Source organism: Dromiciops gliroides, chromosome 1 (genome assembly GCF_019393635.1).
Source record: "Dromiciops gliroides isolate mDroGli1 chromosome 1, mDroGli1.pri, whole genome shotgun sequence".
Taxonomy (NCBI): Eukaryota; Metazoa; Chordata; class Mammalia; order Microbiotheria; family Microbiotheriidae; genus Dromiciops; species Dromiciops gliroides.
In genome coordinates this window covers 734,272,732-734,294,108 of record NC_057861.1, presented here as the reverse complement: position 1 = coordinate 734,294,108, position 21,377 = coordinate 734,272,732, and the positions used below count along the sequence as shown (strand labels likewise).

General features: G+C 41.7%; 1 pseudogene; it reads left to right on the top strand.

Moving 5' to 3' along the window:
- Positions 1-231: 231 nt before the first annotated feature.
- LOC122753915 overlaps positions 232-21,377 on the top strand; it is a 101,570-nt pseudogene continuing 80,424 nt past the window's right edge.

The window sequence follows — 21,377 nt, the reverse complement described above, 5'->3', positions numbered from 1 at the left end:
TGAGCAGCCCCTGTATCTATCCCATCCCTGGAGGGAGCCATAAATAGAATGGAACCAAACCTTGGTCCAGGAGGTGTGTGTGGGGTGGAGTGGGGCGTGGTAGGCCTTCAGAGCAAAGTGAAATCCACAAAGGTGATCTCAGTTAACCACGACTGGCATAGCTGAGTACAGGTGCCACTAGGGAACTCCTCCCAGTCTTCTCCACTAAGTTGGCAGAAGAGCCTGGGATGCATGAGTAGAGGATTTTGGCATCATGCTGAACTTGTGTGGTCCTGCAGAGACACACTTTCAGGGCGGTGCCCATGCTCCTGCAGCTGCTGCCAAGTGCCGGCTCTGTCCATGTTCACTGTCTTGTTATTGCCTTTGACTTTTAACTTTGAAAGCAAATTCCCTCCATGGGCTGTTTATGACATGTCTCGGGCAGCTGTGCCAGCAGCTCCTGAAGAAGTTGGAGTTTTCCTGCGGGCACGAAAGAAGCAACCTAGTGAGGTCGGCTGTTTGAGCAACAAAAGACTAAGGTAGAGATGGGAACACCTGAAGCAATGGAGGGGGATCTGAAAGCAGAATGAAGTCATAGTTTGAATACTGGATGGGATCTCAGTGGTCAGTTAGTTCAACTCCCTCATCATCCAGATCAAGGAAGCAGAGTCCCAGAGAGGGGAAGTGACATCACAGGATTATACACTCAATATTGGAATGACCCTTAGAAGTAATCTAGTCCAGGGGCAGCTAGGTAGTGCAGTGGATAGAGCACTGGCCCTGGAGTCCGAAGAACCTGAGTTCAGATCCAGCCTTAGATACTTGACACTCACTAGCTGTGTGACCCTGGGCAAGTCACTTAACCCCAATTGCCTCACCAAAAATAAATAAATAAATAAATAAATAAATAAATAAATAAATAAATAAATAAATAAATAAATAAATAAGAGTAATCTAGTCAAGTAGAGAGATTCTTGATTTGCCCAAGGTCCCCTAAGTACTGAGTAGCAGAGCTGAGGAGCAAATCCAGGTCTTCAGAGACCAAATCTGGTGTTCTTCCCACTAAAACACATTACCTCACACAATAGTCCTTCTCCCCTGAATTGCTGCTGACTGCCCTTCCTGCTCCGGGATTGAACTTGGGTTTCTCAGGCCATATCTGCCTCTTGTTGTTCGGTTGCTCTCAGTCATGTTCAGCTCTTAATGACCCCACTGGGGGTTTTCTTGGCAAAGCTACTAGAGAAGTTTGCCATTCCTGCCTCCAGCTCATTTGACAGATGAGAAAACTGAAGCTAAGAGGGTTGCCCAACATCCCACAGATAATAAGCATCTGAGGCCGGATTTGAACCCAGGAGGATGAGTCTTCCTGACTTTAGACCCAGCACTCTCTCCAGTGCACCATCTAGCTGATATATCCACTTCTAACAGTCCAATTCAAGCTTTGAGTATAGGTCTAATGACAGCCAGTGTCTTCTGTCTCAAGGCCAGGGTAACCCACCTTGGAAAGGCTCATTGCCACCAGGTAATGATTTTATTTTTTTTGGTGGAGGGTAAACAATGAGCCTCTCTAATTGATTTAGTACTTCTTAAATCCTATCTATTAAAGGCTAGAGGGGTTGCAATCTGTCAGCAATGTAAAGGTGAAAGGAGCTACTGTAGTTCTTATTGAAGAAGAGAAGGTTAAAAGGGAACATTCGGACCACTAAGATTTCTCCTTATAAAGGACAGTAATCAATTGTTCTCCATCTCCTCCTGAGACTAATTAAGAGTTAATCAGCTTCAGTTGGAATAGGAATGGTTTATGATGGACATAAGGAAAGATGCCTTGATAGGCAAGAACTCTAAACAACCATACAACCACCAAGAGGGATCATGGAAACCAATTCCCTGGTTATCTTTAAGAGTAAAATTGATAGCCATCTGGTTGCAGACCCAACTGGAGAGAGGAAGATTGAGGAGGGTGATTGAAAATCTCTCATTCTTCCATTCTAGGAAGAAAGGTAAGCCATTCTAGCAATTCTTCATTGCTAACAGCCTTGTTTCCTTATGCCTATCACCAACATAGATGACCTCGTCTCTGATACATCCTCAATGTTCTGGGACTAGCTCTTTTTTCAGATCCAAAGGGTTAAGGATGATGAAGATGAAGAGTGGGCAATTGAGTTTGGGCTATAAGAAGATCATTGATGATCTCCAGTTTTAGCAATATTCACAATAGCTAACATTTATATAGCATTTTAAGATTTGTAAAGCACTTTTACATGGGTCAGTGCATTTGATCCTAAGCACCACTTTGTGAGGTAGGTGTTATAATTACCCTCATTTTAAAGAGGATGAAACTGAGGCCAAGAAAGTTTAAATGACTTGCCCAGGGCTACACAACCATTAAGTCTCTGAGGCAAGATATAAACTCAAGTCTTCCTGACTCCCAAGTCCAGTTCTTTATCCACTACACCACCTTTAGGTGGCTGGGTCTAATGAAGGAAGTCCAGTGAAGAAACCAACTGGAAGAGATCACAGAATTTTAGACTTGGAAGCCTTCTCACAGGTCATCTGGATAAATACTTACCTCTTAAGAAATCCCCTTGATAGCTTGGGGGACCATTTATATAGCACCTACTATATACCCAAGTCCTTTGATTCCAAATCCAGATCTCTTTTTATTTCATTCTTTTTCCTCCATATTTATGGGACAGAGAATTTTCTGGGGAGTAGAACACATATGAGGGAAGGCTAGAGGGAGAGTGAGTGAGTGAGTGAGTGAGAGAGAGAGAGAGAGAGAGAGAGAGAGGCTTTAGCTCATGCCATTTTCCTCATTTCATTTTTTTCCACAATAATTAATGCTATTGCTTTTCTCCCCACCATTCTGTTGTCAGTCCCTCCCATGGCATTAGCCAAACATTCATGCTGGCTGGCTTCTCCATCACTTATTTGATCCTTGCTGCTTGGACCTTGCCAAGGAAGAAAAGAACCCTACCCACTGCCCCACCCCTTTCAAAGGAATTGGTTGAGGACTCTAGCATCGACTCCTATTTAGGGAGTCTTTCTTTCAGACCACATGCCATCTTGAATACTTGCTTTGAAGTATCTTAGCTTCACATTGTCTCTTAGCAACATCTCCTCTTGCCTCTTCATTTCAGAGACCCTGAGAGCACCACTTCCTTTGATTTTTCCCACTCTCCATTTTCACAGGTCTGGTTTTCTGGCTGGCGGGCGGGATGTGTGTGTGTGGGGAGGCAGGATCTGAAGGGGTAAGATATAACCATCCAGCCCTAAGCCTCCTGTATATAGAAGGAGTCAGTCGTGTATAGCCTGTGCATGTGTTTATGTTAACAGTGCTGAGCAAGAGAACAGGCTGTTCTGGGGTCTGCTTTCCAAATGTCACATAAATCAGTTGGGAAACATTACCATTTCGAAGCAAGCCCAGAAAAGAGCCACACGTTCTGGGGTCGTGCTCTTCTAAACCTCTTATTCTAGCAATCCAGGCATCTCCTGTGATTCCTTGGGAGGGATAAGGAGAAATGGCTCCTCAGAACCACAGAAGCAGATGTGTCACCAGTTCCCACCTCCTCATTAGTAAGGAGAGGAGGCAGTAGCCCAGAGAGAAAAAAGACATTGACTTGTCCAAGGTCCCTCATGTAGTTATAGCATGAAACAATGTATATGTTTCAGTCAAGTATTTTAAATTTCCTATTATGAAACACATTCTGTGCTTAGCACTGGGGATACAATGACAAAAATGAAATAATTCCAGCCCTCAAGAAGTTTACATTTGTGGGGACCAATTTTTAATTGGGGAGTGCTAGCTAAGCGGCTCACCGCAATATTGGGGCAAGGAACGAGACCAGCAGCCTTCCTCAAAACAGAACAGGATTTATTTTAACAAGAATGAACTTAAAAAAAAAAACAAACCAAAACACAAACAGGATCAGTAGGATCAAGGGAAAGGAAATAAAATGGGGAAAGGGAAACTTTAGAACCTGAAAAAATACCACCAACCAGGAATCAGCTGAGAATACACAGCTCCTGTTGCCTTCCAGCTTCCTGCTAGAATGGTGACTTCTCCCCGTTCCCCTAAACCCCACATAGCCCCCAACCAATTGTCTGGCTGCTCTGACAGTCACATGACTGCCCTCACTAGGCTTCCAATCATTATAATTTTGCCAGGCCCATGTAGGCATCAGGGAGTGGTGATGACCTGATGTGCCAGCGCCATGGCAATGGCTACAAATAAGTGGGTGGAGCACTGTGCGGTTTGTGGAGCCCCAGGCCAATGTGTGCCGAGGCATAAAAACCTCAAATAACAATTAATTCTTTACATATTGTATCAGGGGAGTCGATATGTGTATGTATGAAAGTATAGTACATAAAGACTTTGGAGGTCTTTACCCAAATTCCTACTCATTCCTAAGAATTAGGTCTCTATTGCATAGCCAATACATCCATCCATGGCTCTAGGACTAACCCTGAGGTATTAAGGTTTACTTTTCTAACAGGATAGTACAGAAGCTCCCACTGGTATACATCTCTCCCTTTGATCATCAGCTAGACTCGGAGAGCTTGTATAAAAGGGGCATTTACTAAGGTCACATGTAAAAACAGTTAGTACAAAATATCTCAAAAATCTACATACTCACACATACATAAAGCATCCAGAGGAAAGTGGGTTCTAGCTTAGAGACCACAAGTACTAACTTAGTAACTGGCAGCTCTTTTGAGTCCTTTACTTTAGTTCTTGAGATGTTGTCATTAGGTATGGTGTAGCTTTTTTTGCTGGGCTCTTTGGAGAGCCTTGCATCTGCTTTCCTCATTGAATCCAGTCTACTTTGGCTTAATGCAACATTGAAATCACACTCTGCAAACACACTAATAGACACCAAGGAAAGAGTCCAAATCCTCCCAAACCTCCAATGTTCACAAGTTCTGGTATGAGAACAGAAAAGGATGGGAAAGAGACTTTGAAATCCAGGTCTTCTCCCCTTCTCCACCCTCCCCCAATCTATAACTTCTTAGGGGCTTAGCTGGAATATTCTCTCCTCTCAACTGGAATCTCTTGGGTTCTGAACTTCTTTCCTGATTTTATGTAGTGTCCACAGGGAGTTACCAAGCTCTGCTCCCAATTAGAACTGACTTCCTGTGCAACTAGTTGAAATGTCTTGTATAAATTCAAAGAGATGTCCAGACCCTGTTGATGCCTAGTTCTGATTGACTGATTCAATCAAGATGTGCTCTCATCTGACAAAGGGCATTGCTTTCAAGTGGGATCCTCCTCCTTATATAAATTTGTACAAAAAAAAATACACAACATAATTGGGGGTGGGAAGGCACTAATAGCTATGGGGATCAAGAAAAGCCATATTTAGATGGTGGTCCTTGAGGTGATCTGCAAAGGACATGGGATTCTAAGAAGTAGATTTGTTTGCCTGGACTGTGGAATTTGCAAAAAATCAATTCAGAGCAGCTAGGTGGTGCCGTGGATAAAGCACTGGCCCTGGATTCAGGAGGACCTGAGTTCTAATCTGGCCTCAGACACTTGATACTTACTACTGTGTGACCCATAACCCTCATTTTCCAGGAAAAAAAAAAAGTCAATTCAATTCAACGAGATAAACATGGCTGCCTAAAAAAAATCCAAATGGCTTCTGTCCTCAAAAAGATTATATTCCACTGGAGGCAAACAGCCTGAACTTCCATAAGCAGATACTTGATGGATAGAGAATCACTCTGGGAGTCAGGCAGACCTGGGTTAAAGAATTTTGCCACCAAATGGATTTGATTTTTGACTCTTTGTAATTCATTTAATTGTTCTGCTGTCCTTCTACCCCATCCCCATCTCCCTTCCCCCTGCAGCTCCCTAGAGCCCTAAGATGCCAAACAGCTGTTGATCTGCATTGGGAGAGGGGTTTTCCTCACCGAGAATTCCCAGGGGTCAGCATAATCACATATTCAGAACAACAATAACAACCACAAAAGTTCAGGAGAGAGAGTATCAGTCACTAGTAAAATCAGAGAAAATGCTACGTAAATTAAGTGCTAACCAATGTCAAGGGTATGGTATCTTATACAGTAAGGAGGCAGAATAGTACACTGTGTCAAGAGGAAACAAAGGAGGCCTCCAGACCAGGGGATGAACCCTAAATTTATAGGAACTCCTAATAAACCACAGGATAGGCAGGGATGATTGGGTTATGATTTTCATCACTGAAGAGCATTCCCAATATCATCATATGACAGATCCATTTGAGTATTAGTTTGAGTATTTTAAGTGTCCATCTATATTATTATTATTAATAATTATTGTGGTGGTGGTGGTAGTAGTATTAATAGTAGTAACAGCAACAGTGAGAAGTGTATCTAAGAGAATCATCACAGAGTAGTGGAGAGCATGTTATGAATTTGGAGTCAGGAAGTGCTAGATTCCAATCTTGTCCCCATGCATATAATACTCCCTCTCTATCCCTCAGTTTCCTTATCTGTAAAATGCCCAGGTAGCAGTTGATGGTCTCTATGATCCTATGAACGCAGGGTTCCTGACTCCCAGTCCTATGTTCTTTTGACTCTATCAGGTTTGATCTTCCATATTAATACTCAAAGTCTGTTATCTCTTTCTCACCAGTGGCTTCCCTTAAGCAAAAACTGTTTGGGGAAAACTGCCAGGACTAGGTGGCAATCTGCGTTGGCTCACAAAGAGGAGAAATTCAGTGATCTTACCGACCCTGTACACACTGTCCGGATGGAGCCAGTGCCTATATACACATTTGCCTCTAATTTGTCTTCACTGGCCCTCGAGTCTGAAGATTGGGGATTATAAACTCCTTGAGGGCTGGGATTGTTGCCCTCTCCCCCACACCCACTTCAAATTTTACCTTGCACCTGTAGGACCTCAGTTAAACTCCATTATTCACTATTATTCAAAGAGGATGGCTTGGGAAATGAATGTATACTTTGGCAAAAAAAAAAAAAAAGTTGTCTCAAGAACCTGCCAAGCCATACAGAGAATTGTAAAAAAAAAAAAAAAAAAAGATAGTTTTCTTTACCTGTGTTTTATCCACTTGGTTGGTTGGGAGTTTCTCTGTGACAGGCTGAACAGACCATGGAGAAAAGGGGAAATCCAAGTCAAGGGCAGCTTTATTCCTTATTTGCAGTGCTTGTAAAATGGCAGGGATTGGAGTGAAGTGGAGGCTGGAAGGAGTTGTTGGGTTGTGGTTTTTTTTGGTGGGCAGGAACCGCAGATTTCTATGAATATTAAGGATGATTAGTCTCTGTCCACCCTGGTAGAGAAAAATCTAGAGTTTTGTTATATACACGGTGTTTGTTGGGTGACTGGGAGTGGGGGGAGAGTTGTGTGTGTCTAGGTATAGATTTCAACAGAGCCTTATCTCTGCTGAGGTGGAGCACCAAGGATCCCTAGGAGCCAAAGGAGTGGGGGGGAGGGAGGAGAGAAAGAGAGAGAGGGGGAGAGGGAGAAGGAGGGAGAGGGAGAAAGAGAGAGGGAAAGAAGGAGAGGGAGAGGGAGAGAGGGAGAGAGAAGGGGGAAGAAGAGTTTCTTCCTAACAGCTGTGGCATTTCTGGGATACTAAGACCTACACCAGGCCCTCCCTTCACCATGATGAGCTTTTACATGGTTCTGACCTCCCTTTTATTGTTAAGGCAAACAGATGTGGGGAAGCTGCTCTCAAAGAACAAACCCACTTGCAAATGTCAGAAAACTTGAGAGATTTTTGGAAGCTGCTTGACCTAAATTCCGTAGAAATGGAGGTATTTCACCCCTCAGAAAGAGGCAGGCAAAACCACCGGCTCCCAGGGGATTCCCCTCCCACTCTTCCTGAGAGGCTAGAATACCTCTTGTCTTCCTTAGCGTTGGTTGTCGGGGCCTTGGCATGAAAGGTGGCTCTGGTGCTCTCTTAGCCCAGACCTCACGAGGTAGACAGGGAGTGCCATGGTAAGTTGGGCCTCTTTTACAGAAAATCGAGCCTCCAAGAGGTGAAGTGAGCTGCTTGTAACCACACCCCATGTTTGTGTCTGAAGTGAACTGCTGAATTCCAAGGCCACTATTATTTCCATCCTGCTGTACCATCTTTTTTGATTGTTTGTTTGTTTTAGAAAAATTGGTTTAACATTATTTTTCAAGTAACAAACATTTTAATTAATCCATCCCTCTCATTACCTCTCCCCTAATTAAACAAATATAACAAACAAAAAAGTCCCTCAGTGCAGATCTTCATAGTCTGGCCAAACAAATTCACAAATTAGCTTTACCCAAAAATAACTGTCTGTGCATTTTACATCTTTACTGCCTCTCCAGCAGGAGATGAATATGTGGCTCCTTTTTCAAGACATTTCTGAGAGGACAATCAATAGAGGCACTGTGTTACACTAGAAGGAATTGGTTCTAGAGACAGAAGATCTGAATTCAAATCTCACATAATCGTCATCACCACCATCATAAACATCATGGCCAGCAGCAGCAGTATTTATACAGAGCTTTCAGGTTTGCAAAACACTCCTCAAATATTGTTTCTTTTTATCCCCACACCTGGGAGGTAGGTACTATTATTGTCCCCATTTTACAGTTGTGGAAACTGAGGCACAAAGAAGTTGAGTGACTTGCTTAGGGTCATGCAGCTGGGATATATCTGAGACCAGATTTGAACTCCGGTCTCTGCCACTAGGTCCAGCACTCTATTCATACTCCCCCCACCCCACCCCGACTAAGATCACTTTCCAGCTGAATTAGCAGTGTGTCCATGGACCCTGTCTTCCCACAGCCCCTCCAACACTGACTAGTCCCATATGCACAATACTTGGCAACCTTCCCTTTCAGGAAGTTCTTCCTTAGGTCTGACTTTAGTGTTTCATGCTTGACCTTAGGATCATTTCTCTTTTCTCTCTTGTTATTGGATACTGGAAGCAGCTGGTGTAAGGCGAAGACCTGTCCCATTCATTTATAAAAATATTAAGTGTCTATTATTTTTAAGGCATAGTAGGAAGTATGGGTTCCAGATATGATGCTGGTTCATCCTGTGAAACATGTACCACCATCCCCTTCCATTCTCATAAGACTCACAGTGATGTTTTATAAAATAGCATTAGTTGAGGCCATAAGAAACCCAGCCTATCAGTCTGTTAGGTAATTTTTGTTTCACATTTATCCCCAATTTTCTCATAATTATTGAGATAAAAATAAGACTAAATCATATTTATCAAACTAGGTGTCAGAGCCTCTTTGTACAGGTTCTTGTTGTCCTAGATCTATTAGGGGGAGTATATTCTTTTACTGCAGAAAAAAGGGTGGATTTTTCTGTCCTCTAATTGTCTTTGTCTTTATTTTGAGCTAATGGAGATAAATATTACTGCCTGGCTTTGTTCTTTGCTGATATAGAATCTAGTGCCAGGTATTTCTGAAGAGACTTGTGTTTAAAAGAAAAAAAAAAAATGAAACGATTAAAACCAAAATAACTCTGAGAAGGCCTTATCCGGATTTGATCACGACTCCTCCTGGTGAGGAATTGAAGCTGGAAAAATCAAATGCTATTCCCTTTTTTCCATTGTAATTTTTTCTTTCTGTTGCAAACAGGTGAGGATCCTCGGGAGCATAAATAGATGGGGTGGTTTTGCTAGGAGCACGATAACAATAATTAGTCTTTGGTTGTCTCCTAATGAAGAGAAAGAGAAGGAAAGTTTGTCTGCTAAAATGAATGTCCTTGGGGTAGACCTGGGATCATAGGATACTAGATTTTGAGCTAGAAGTGACCTTGGAAGCATCTGGTCTAAACTCCCTCATTTTCCAGATAAAGAAGCTGAGACCCAGAGATGTCAAAGGACTGGGCCAAAGTCCCAAAGGGAGTCAATGGAAGAGCCAGAATTCAAACCCAAGTCCTTTGATGGCTGCTTTAAATATCAGGGCCTTCCCAGCTGTAACCTCGACCCCAGCTGGTCTGCAAAATCTCTGAGATATTTATACCCTCAGAGATATCCTTTGCTGCTATAAGGGTGGGGGGTCCATCTCTCCCCACTTAGACATAGAAAGTCTAGATTTATCGACTGAGTCGAGCAAGCAAGCAAAGGTACCCAAGCAGATTTAGTAGCATAGCGGTGATGCATCAGCTTGGAAGCTTCCATAGCCTGTAAACTGCCTCCATACTGGTCCTTTATACCTGGGTTGTCCTCCCTCCCCTCCTTCCCTGTTGAATGCCAACCCATGCTTTAAAATCCAGTTGAAATTCTGTTCCTCCATAAAGTCACTCTTGATTTCAGTTGGTAAGGACCTTCCCCTTGGGCCCCACATAACCCTTTGTTTTGCAACTCTATGCACCTGTTATGCAGTGTTGTCTCACTATAGTTATCTATGTCTGAGGATGACTTGTGCGGCTCTAGATTGGGGACCTCTATGAAGGCAGGCCTGCGTCGAACCTAGTTTCTGTAACTGCCTCAATGCCTAGCACAGAGGGTGCTTTGTAAATGCTTCTTCGATGAATAAATTAATATTGATTATTCCTCTTATTTCTAGGGGCTTCGCTCTATGAATCCTTTCTTTTTTTATCCTGTATATAGCTCATGTATTTTGTTCATTGTCTTCACCATTAGATTGTAGGTTCCTTGAGGGCAGGGACTGTCCTTTGCTTTTTCTTCCCCCAGGGCTTAGCACAGTGCCTGGCAACTGTAGTTGCTTAGTAAATGTTTATTGATTAATTGATTGATCAAATGAATGAATGAATGAATGAATGGTCTTTAAAAGTCTTTCCCAACCAGGGCTTGTCAATTCCTTATTAATTTGTTTTGTTTTCTTTTGTTTTTGTTGTTTTTTGCTGTTTTTGTTTTTGGTGAGGCAATTGGGGTTAAGTGACTTGCCCAGGGTTACACAGCTAGTAAGTATTAAATGTCTGAGGCCGTATTTGAACTCAGATCCTCCTGAATCTAGGGGTGGTGCTCTATACACTGCGCCACCTAGCTGCCCCAATTCCGTATTAATTTTATAATGTTTTATAATGGGGTTTTTTTTTTGTTTTGTTTTGTTTTTAGTAAGGCAATTGGGGTTAAGTGACTTGCCCAGGGTCACACAGCTAGTAAGTGTTAAGTGTCTGAGGCCGGATTTGAACTCAGGTACTCCTGAATCCAGGGCCAGTGCTCTATCCACTGCACCATCTAGCTGCCCCCAATTCCGTATTAATTTTAAATGTGACGTGTAAGGCTTAAGTGCAATATGAGAAATTTACCAGACATTTGAGTTTTTAAGACTTTGTTAAATAATTGAAATATGAAAATAATTCTCAGTGATAGCCCCCATATATCTCCTTATCTCCCAACTTTATTATCTGTGCCATCAACAGAATGCCTGGCACACTGCAGGCATTTAATAAATCCTTATTGATTACTAACTTGCAGTAGGTGCTTAGTAAATGTCTGTTGACTTGACTTGTTGAATCTGTTCTCTTGTCTTGGATGGAGACAAAGCCAGGGAGTGTGATGAGCTCCTTCTTCCAGGGGCCTGGATCATATCACTCCATCTCTGAAAGGATGTTAATGACTCTAGAGCTAGAGAGACACCTTCCTTTCTTATATATCATGGGAATAAGTGTCATTGCTCTTTCCTCTTTTCATAGGGTCACAACTTTAGAGCTGCCATAGATCTTTTTTTTTTTTTTTTAGTGAGGCAATTGGGGTTAAGTGACTTGCCCAGGGTCACACAGCTAATAAGTGTTAAGTGTCTGAGGCCAGATTTGAACTCAGGTCCTCCTGACTCCAGGGCTGTTGCTCTATCCACTGCACCACCTAGCCGCCCCCCTGTTTCTTTTTAATGTGCTATTTTCTCTTCCTGGGCCCCACTTCTTCCTCCTTCTTTACATCTCCTCCCCCAACTCAGGTACCAGGTTCTCAATGGCTGTTCCTCCCCCCTACTCAGAGCTCATCATCATCATTGTTGTCATCATTAAATATTATTGAAGATCTTTGTGGTAATAATAGAGATAGACATCTTGGAATAATGAATAAAGGATTGAATTTGTTCTGAGAAGGCCAGGATTCCAATCCTGTTTCTGCCTGGGAGGCTGTTGTTATTGTTGTTGGTCCTTCATTCTCAAAGAGGACTGTGATATCATCAGGGTGATGTCATGACTGGCACTGAATTGCATTTAAGTGATTGAGGACTGTGCAAGGTCCCCAACCTCAATCTCTCCTCCAGAGGCATTTGGGTCCAGTGGCAAGATATATATCAGGATGATCAGAGATGGTTCTGAGAGTTTTCAAGGCAATTGGCATTAAGTGACTTGCCCAGGGTCACACAGCTAGTAAGTGTCAGAGGTGAGATTTGAACTCAGGTCCTCCTGACTCTAGGGCCAGTGCTCTATCCACTGAGCCACCTAGATGCCATGCCTGCAAGGTACTTAGTAATAAATGTTTATTGACTGACTGTACCCAATGTCTGGAATGTTCCCTTTCCTTTTCTCTATCTCCTAAAATCCCTGACTTCCTTCAAGGCTCAGCTCAAATGCCACTAATGGCAAAAAGCCTTTCCTCTTCTATCCTATGTCTCTGAGGTCACCTTTCATCTACCCTGAACGAATCTAGTATCGATGAATTTATGCACTCCTCTGTTTGGAAAATAATCTCCTTGAGGGTAGGGAGTTAAATATTTTTTCTTCATATCTGAGGTGCCTGGCACAAGGTTGGCACACAATAACATTAGTAAACATCTGTTGATTGGTTGGTTGATTGTCTCCTGGCATTTGCTCACTTCCTCTGGACTGTTTGCCTCTATTACCCTCATGGGTTGGACCTCAGCATGACCTCACCATGTCATTATTCATTTAATCAATTGGCTCAGCCTGGACTTTTCCTTTTTCCTTTTCCCTTTTCCTCTAGGTGTGTTCTCTCCCACTGGACCTATCAGTTGTCCTTAATCACGCCTGTTGGTGCCTACTGCCAACACATAGCTCGTAAATAGTAAAATCAAGATGGAAATCCGGTTCTCCTCACACCAGGTGAAGTTCTCTTTTCACTAAACTGGGCCATTGAAAATGAGGAAGGCCACCACCCAGGTCTCCCCCAATAAGCAGAGTCTCATACTTTCAAATTAGTCCCCCACCCTTCCTACCTCCCGCTCCAATCCCAGTGAAAACACCCATTTTATCAATTAACTAGTAAAATGACATGATAAATTACTAACATACTGTGTGATTTTCAGGTGTGTATATATTTTTAATTTTTTAAAAATTTATTTTGTTTTTTTTTTTTGGAATAAAACAAGCACTTTTATAACATTATATAATTAAAAAAAGAAAAAAGAAACCTGTAACATCTGGTTGGCACAATAACAAGACAATGGAGGTGGGAGGGAGAGAAAAAACAGTCTTGTTTCTGTTTTCAACTTGACTTTGGACATTTTCTTCCCATTACCCATTGGCACACATCATATAGGGATGTTGATAGCAGGCTGAAGTGGGTAGTGAGTAGAGCTGAAGAGCACAAAGCCCCATGGGGACAAGCCAAGATCTAGTGTCTCTTTTACTAAGTCGTCATGTTAAAGGACATGAATAACAAACTCCCCTCTCAGCCCTGTGTCCTGGATGAAATGCAGACACACAGAGGTTTAATGTGGTCAGCATAAAGGAGAACTTCCTGGGAGTGCTAAGCATCTGGCCTGGCCCTCTGGCCCTGCTCTAGCTTTCTTGTTATCAAGACTAAGGCTCCTTTTTTTTTTTTTTTTAATTCTGGCAAAGTTTCAGGTTACAAACAGAAATGTCAGCCAAGTACTCAAGAGGGTCAAGGTTTGAATAAACCTGAGCCAATCTAGGCTATGGGTAAAAATCCTATGAAACTCAGGAGTCTCTCAGGTCATTTTGTGATATGTTCCATATTTTGGTGCCCTGGCCTGCAATAAACACCCCCAAAGGCAAATGAAAGCTTTAGTCCTAGAACTGGGTATGACCATAGCTTTTCCTCCCTCTCTAATCCCCTGAAGTATCAAAGACAGAGCTAGGAGGCTAGAGCTAATACACTCATGTAGTCTGGGGTGAGTGAAGGAATATAAATTGGGGATTGCTTCCTGGGTGATATGAAAGGTCCCCAAGAGTGGAAAGACTGCCAAAGCCACAAGACCTGAGTTCAAATCTCGGTTTTGCCATTGACTTGTGAAAATGTGACCTTGAGAAAGTAAGGAACTCTCTATGCTTCAGTTTCCTCCTCTGTAAAATGGGGGAGTTGAAGTAAATGACTTCTGAATTTCAATGCTAGATCTGTGATTCTAGATCAGGGTCACTGGATTCTATCATGTTCTTTTTCCCCCATATGCTCTTGGTGACTTTGATGACATCACAGAATGAGCTAGTGGGAGAACCAGGGCTTAGAAATGTGGTCCTCTTCCCATGTCCAGTAGATACCCACATCTGGTGCTAGACAGAGAGGCAGGGAAGGGGAGGGGAGGAGAGGGGGAGAGGAGAGGAAAGGGAGAGAGAGAGAGAGAGAGAGAGAGAGAGAGAGAGAGAGAGAGAGAGAGAGAGAGAGAGAGAGAGAAAGAGGAAGAGATTGAGAGAGAGAGAGAGAGGAAGGGAGCAAGCAAAAGAGGAAGTAATTTGAATATAATTTGCTACAGTTTGATAATTAAAGCCATGGGAATGATAGATATTCCATTTTTAAGTATTTTATTATTTTCCAGTTAGTTTTCAACATTTGTTTCCACCTGTGGAAACAAATTTAGTTCCAAATTTTTTTTTTCTCCCACCCTCCCTTCCATCCCTCCTCCCCAAGATGGAAAGCAGTCTCATATAGGTTGTATATGTACAATCACATTAAACATATTTCTACATTAGTCATCTTGTGAAAGAATCAGAGAACAAGAAAAAAACCTCAAACAAGAAGGAAAAAAAACAGTCCAAAAGTAGAAACAGTATGGTTCAATCTGCGTTCATAATTCAGAGTTCTTTTTTCTGGATGTTGAGAACATTTTCTATCACGAGTTCTTTGAAACTCTTTTGGATCGTTGTACTGCTGAGAAGAGCCAAGTCTATTCTGTATACTGTTTTCCTGGTTCTGCTCCTCTCAGTCAGCATCAGTTCATGTAAGTCCTTCCAGGTTTCTCTGAACTCCTCCTGCTCATTGTTTCTTATAGCACAAGAGTATTATACCTTTACATTTATATACCACAACTTGTTCAGCCATTCCCCAATTGATGGGCATTCCCTCGATTTCCAATTCTTTGCCATCCCAAAGAGAGCTGCTATAAATATTTTTGTACATGTGGGTCCTTTTCCCTTTTTGATGGTTTCTTTGGGATACAGACCAAGCAGTGGCAACACTGGGTCAGAGGGTATGAACAGTCCCGTAGCCCTTTGGGCATAGTTATGATTGTTTCTCCTAAAGGAGAAAATACATAGGAAGGGGGAGGAATGAGGCCAGAGCTATGGTGGATTTGAAAGGCAGGAGGAGGAAGAAAAGAGCTGTAATGAAACAGATGAGAACCTTAAGACTAGCATCAAGGAAGCTGAGGAAAGAAAAAATATCAAGGAGGAGATCAATATCAACAATAGTACCAGAGTGAGATGGAAAGAAGGAGGGACAAGGAATTCGAAATCTTCTTTAGAGATTCTGGACGTGAAAGAAAGGAGAAAGATGGGACAATATCTTTAGAGCCAAGCTTCTTAAACTGTAGGTTATGACCCCATATGAGGTCACATAAGTGAATGTGAGAGTTGTGAAATATTTGGCAATGGTAAAAGGTTATGTATATCTATTTTATATACCTACATACCTAGGGTCACATAAAAATTTTTCTAGCAAAAAGGGGTTATAAGTGGAAAAAGTTACAGAAGCCCTGCTTTAGAGGGGCTAGAAGATCTAGGAAAGCCTTCTGGGGTTTTTCCCTAACATTTTTTTTTTTACTTTCATTTACAAGTATAGGTATTTAAATGTTTGAAGAAGAAAAATAAGAAACCAAACAGTATTCCCATTGAAGGTTGTAAATGATTTTACACATATCTATGATTTTTTAAAATGTAAAACATTACCAGATTAGTAATTTTGCACAAGAAAATATATAATTAATAAAAGAAAAAAAAGAAAAAAGGTAAAAAATAGCATGCTTCAGTCTCTGTTCAAGTGATATCAGTTCTTTCTTTTGAGGTGGATAGTATGCTTCATCATTAGTCATTTGGGATTGCCTTGGATCATTATATGTTGAGAATAGTTAAGTCATTCACAGTTCTTCATCCAACAATATTGCTGTCACTATACACAGTGTTCTCTTGGTTCTGTTCACTTCACTATACATCAGTTCATACAAGTCTTTCCAGGCCTTTCTGAAATCATCCTGTTTGTCATTTCTCATAGCACAATAGTACTCCATCACCATCATATACCACAGCTTGTTTAGTCATTTCCCAATTGATGGGTGTTCCTTTGGTTTCCCATTCTTAGCCACCACAAAAAGAGCTGCTATAAATATTTTTGTATAAATAGGTCTTTTTCTCTTTTGGGGGATGTCTTTGGGATATAAACCTCACAGTGGTATTGCTGGATCAAAAGGTATGCACAGTTCTATAGTCCTTTGTGCATAGTTCCAAATTGCTCTCCAGAATGGTTGGATCTTTTCACAACTCCAACAACAGTGGATTAGCATCCCAGTTTTCCCACATCCCCTCCAATGTCCAATATTTTCCTTTTTTGTTATATTTGCCACACTGATGGTGTTAGGTGACATATCTATAACTTTAATTGTCTCCATTATATTAATTGCTAACTCCAGCACAAAAATATAGATAGTGGTTTTGACATTTGTCCCACCAGTATGTCACACAGACCCTTGGGTGTTGCCACCTTGCCTGCCAGTGGCCTCTGAGGATTCCTGAGGACTTCCATCTGCCCTGCAACTGGATCCTCCTAGACTTGTCTGCCTGGATTTGAATGTGAGATGCTTGAGAGCATCTTTTTTCTATGTGTTGTTGTGAGGATAAAATGAGATAATATTTGCAAAACACTTTGCAAAACTTAAAGTACTATGCAAATGCTAGCTGTGGCTATTATCCAACCTGTCTGGATTTTAGTTTGGAATTATGCAAGAAAAGTGATTAAACTGTCAATACTCTTTGACTGAACTCCCCTGATGCTGGCAAGGAAGGATAGAAACAAAGGTCATAGATCTATATCTCTATCTATATGTCTCTATATCTGTGTATATACATATATACATACCTACATATGTATATACATATATTATAAAGGGTGGGCCAAAAGTCATGATGTTTTAAAAACTTTTTGTAAATTTAACATTTTTTTTACTACTTATGTGATTTGATTTTTCACATGTATTATAAATTTGCTTCCTATAAATACTGCATATGATGCTATGGCATTATACATTTTTTTTTGCGGGGCAATGGGGGTTAAGTGACTTGCCCAGGGTCACACAGCTAGGAAGTATCAAGTGTCTGAGGCCGGATTTGAACTCAGGTACTCCTGAATCCAGGGCCGGTGCTTTATCTACTGCACCACCTAGCCACCCCCAGCATTATACATTTAAAACAAAAAGTAAAGTAGTTATTAAATATCGAAACCCCTTTGTGACTTTTGACCCACCCTCTATATACATCTGTATCTTCAATTGTATTCCATTCATTCTCTTAGCATTCTTTTCAGCTATTCTCTAGTTATTGAGATGTCATATATGATGTTTGTGAATACGCACATACACATAGATTGTACACCAGTGTGAATCTGGGGGCTCTTGTGTTCTCTGAAGGTGACATGATGATAATTACTCCAATACAAGATGACAGGGTATTCTTTAGGGAGGAGGCTTTTTTCCCATTGCTTATTGGGAGTAGCTCTTGTTTCCAAAGTTTCCATTTGAATAGTGGCCTTGCCGTCTTCCTGGGGAAGGCAGATCCGTCATTTTCCTCTTACCGCCACCATTCTCTGAAAGGCGATCTCCTAGCCTGCGCTCATTCAGAACAGGAAAGAGTGACATCTGTGTGAAGACTTAGCTCCAAAGAAGGGTTTCTGTGTCAGCATCTATATTAGAACCAGGAAACCCATTTCTATAGTGTTGGCCATGTTATAATCTTGACACCCTGACTTTGGCTGACAGCCATCATTGAACCTTTCCCAAGTCACACTGACGTTTTTCAAGACGGACATGCCAAGGAAGGCAACCTTTTAAGGGCTTGAATGGAGACATTGTGAGAACTCCATTGAGTCCCAAAGGAGCATGCTCTTGGTAAGGGTGGGAAAGCCCCTCTGGTGGCTGAGCTCTTTGGAGGAGTGTTGCCCTGACTGACTGTTTATGAGTCTCTGGGCCCAGTGGAGGAGCCCGTTCTCATAGGAGGTTTATAAGCCACAGAAGCAGCTTCCAAAGAATGTTAAAACTTAGGTTTTCAATGGCTTCCAGGGACTTCAGGACATCTAATGTATTTTCTAGTCCCAGGGCAGAATGTGTCTCAATGCACTCAGAGAAACAAGTATCTATAATCAATCCTCAAACAAAGGTTTATTAAAGATTTACTATGTGGCAGGCACTGTACTAGTGAATATACACACATGCATATATACATATCCATACACATATATAAACACATATACTTATATATATATATATATTCATACACACACATACACATACATACATACACATATAGACACATGCACACATATATAACCCTGCCTTAGAGAAGAACATTTCCTGACCTTGATAGATTTCCTTACTCCAGCTTTTATACTTTTCCAGTAGAGGATGGTCTTCTTCAAGTTTTATTACCAACTTGGGCCTCAGTTTCCTTATCTGTGAAATAATAACACTGGACTTTTAAGATCTCTCCCCCAAATTATTTTCTCCTAATCTTTCCTTTTAAGAAACAAAACAAAACAAAACAAAAATAACAGAACTGGTAAAAGTTTAGAATTCTGGCGGGGTTGGTTGGAGGGGGCAGAGAGGATTATGGGTACAAAGGTTTGGGAATTCCACCTGATATAAAGGGCTCTCCCTTTATTTCACATTATTTCCCATCTCAAACTCTCTCGTAGCCAAACTGGGTTTCTTTCTGACTTCCAAAACTCTTATTGCCTTCTATTTTTTTCTGTGCACTTGTAGTCACCCCTCCACCTGCTTTTAGTGAACAACCCTCAACCCTAACCCCACCCCCCTTCCCACCATTTCAAGTCTCTCTTCCCTCAAGGTCAAGCTTAGTTTCCTCCTTCTCTATGGAGCCATCTCCCTCTCCCAGATGAAAGGGACCCATGTCTCTTGCATTGCAATACAGTATAATACAATATAATCTACTTCAATACCCCCAACCAATAATTAAACACCTACTGTATGCAGAGAACTGAAATAGATGTCAAGGAAAATACAGAGCTCCATAAGACAATCCCAGGGGATGTGGGAAAACTGGGATGCTAATCACTGTTGATGGGGTTGTGAAAAGAGCTTTCAGTTCAATAGAGACAGAAAGCACTAGCATAGAGAGTAAGAACTCACTGAGCCCCACCTGAGGAGGTTGAAGGGAAGGTTACCATCCCCTGAGAATAGGGCCAGTTCACCTTTTTACCTCCAGAATGTCAGCAGTCAACTCAATGCTTTAAATAGAGGGTTAGGGGCTGGACTTTGTAATTTAATTGGTTATGGAAACTCCCTCTACTGATGTGGGTCAGTGTCTTCTCCACCACTCAGGCTTAGAGGGTTGCTTTGAGCATAGTGTATGTGATTTGCCTGGGGTCACCTGGAGCATGTCAGAGATGACCCTTGTCTCCCTGGTTCTGAGGCTGGCTCCCTAATGACTAGGCAGTACTGCTTCTGCTTTACACAGAGAAGGACCTCAAGCAATCTTTGTAAAATTGGATTATTTCATGCTGGCCCATGAGGAAAATGCCCAGGTCCTCTGCCATCCATTCTCTGAAGCCTTTCATGAGCCTCCAAGCTAGGGATTTCTCTGTTTTCTGGACTCTGTAGTGAGTCTTGTGCTTATTTTATGCACTTGTATTCTATTTTGTGTGAAAATTAGTAACAGTGGGATAGAGAGCTGATCTGCAGCAGTAAGATATGTATTCAGGTCCTGCCTTTGACATACCTGACTGTGTGACCCTGGCCAAGTTACTTAATGACTTAGTGTGTCCCTGTTGGAGCAATGCATAGATATTCTTCTAACAGGCTTATAACTGACCTCAAATGTGACTGACCTTCATTGGCATATGGAGTTTCTTCATCTGGGCATTCCCCATATCAGTGAAATTACCGGTCCAGTCTCTCTCCCTATTGTGGTCATTTACTAAGTCTTCATGCTTCTTCCAGAGTAACTGTAAATTTCTTGAGAGCAGGAAGTATATATTATTATCTAATAATCAATTATTTCCTGATAATTGGTAAGCATATATGTTTATATCCTCTGCAGTAAATGCGCAACAAGGGGAGGTTAACTCTAGATTAGTTATTTGAGGTTATAATCCTATTAGAGCAATATCTACCTCTACTTCAGAAGAATACATCAGACAGACTTGCCTATGCCCAAAGGGGCTGTGTGTTTACACAGTGGTGTACACCTAAAGTGAACAGTGCACAATCCAGTGGAGTTGATTGAGGGTTCCTAATGGTTTTTATTGTCAGATTGTTTAATTTCAGCCTCCGACCCTTTCCAGGTTCTCTCCAGTTGTCCCTGGTATTGAGCAGTATATCTCAGACTAGCATCCAGCTAGTCCTTGAATAGCCTGGAGCACTGATGCTCTTTCTCCAAACTTACAAATTAAACAACGGAAGTTAGTCTCAGAAAAAAGAATTGGGAGGGACTTCTGAGGCGATTCTGTACTTTCTCTTCCAAACAAAAAGCTCTTTACAACATACCTAACAAGTGATCCTCTAGTCCTTTATAAAAGACTTCTTAGAAGAGAGCACCCACTACCCTCTGGGTAATCCATTCCTCTCCTGGATGGTTCTAATTATTAGGAAGGTTTTCCTGACATCGAGCCTAAATTATTTACCTCTTTGCAAGCCCTACCCATTGTTCTTGCTTTTGGTCTCCGGGCCAAGAACAAATCTCATCCCTCTCTCACCTGGCTGCCCTTCAGACACCTAGACATTCCTCCAAATCTTCTCTTCTCCAGAATAAACATTGCTATTACTTCTACTTTCAATCAGTTTTCATTTAGCATGACCTCAAGATCATTCAGCAGTCCAACTGCTTTTCCTTGACCACTCTCTCTATGAAAATATAGTGCTTAGAACACATGTTCCAGCTAGTGTTTGAATGCAGAATACATGGTACAGTTATCCCTTCTCCTCTTCTGACCCCTGTGTTCTTCCCAATACAGCCTGCAATATCAGTAACCTTGAGCTTGGGGTCCACAGAAATTATATTCAGATATATTGAGATAAACTGCCTTCTGGCATCTTCTGATGATTTTTCATAGCCAAGTATAGA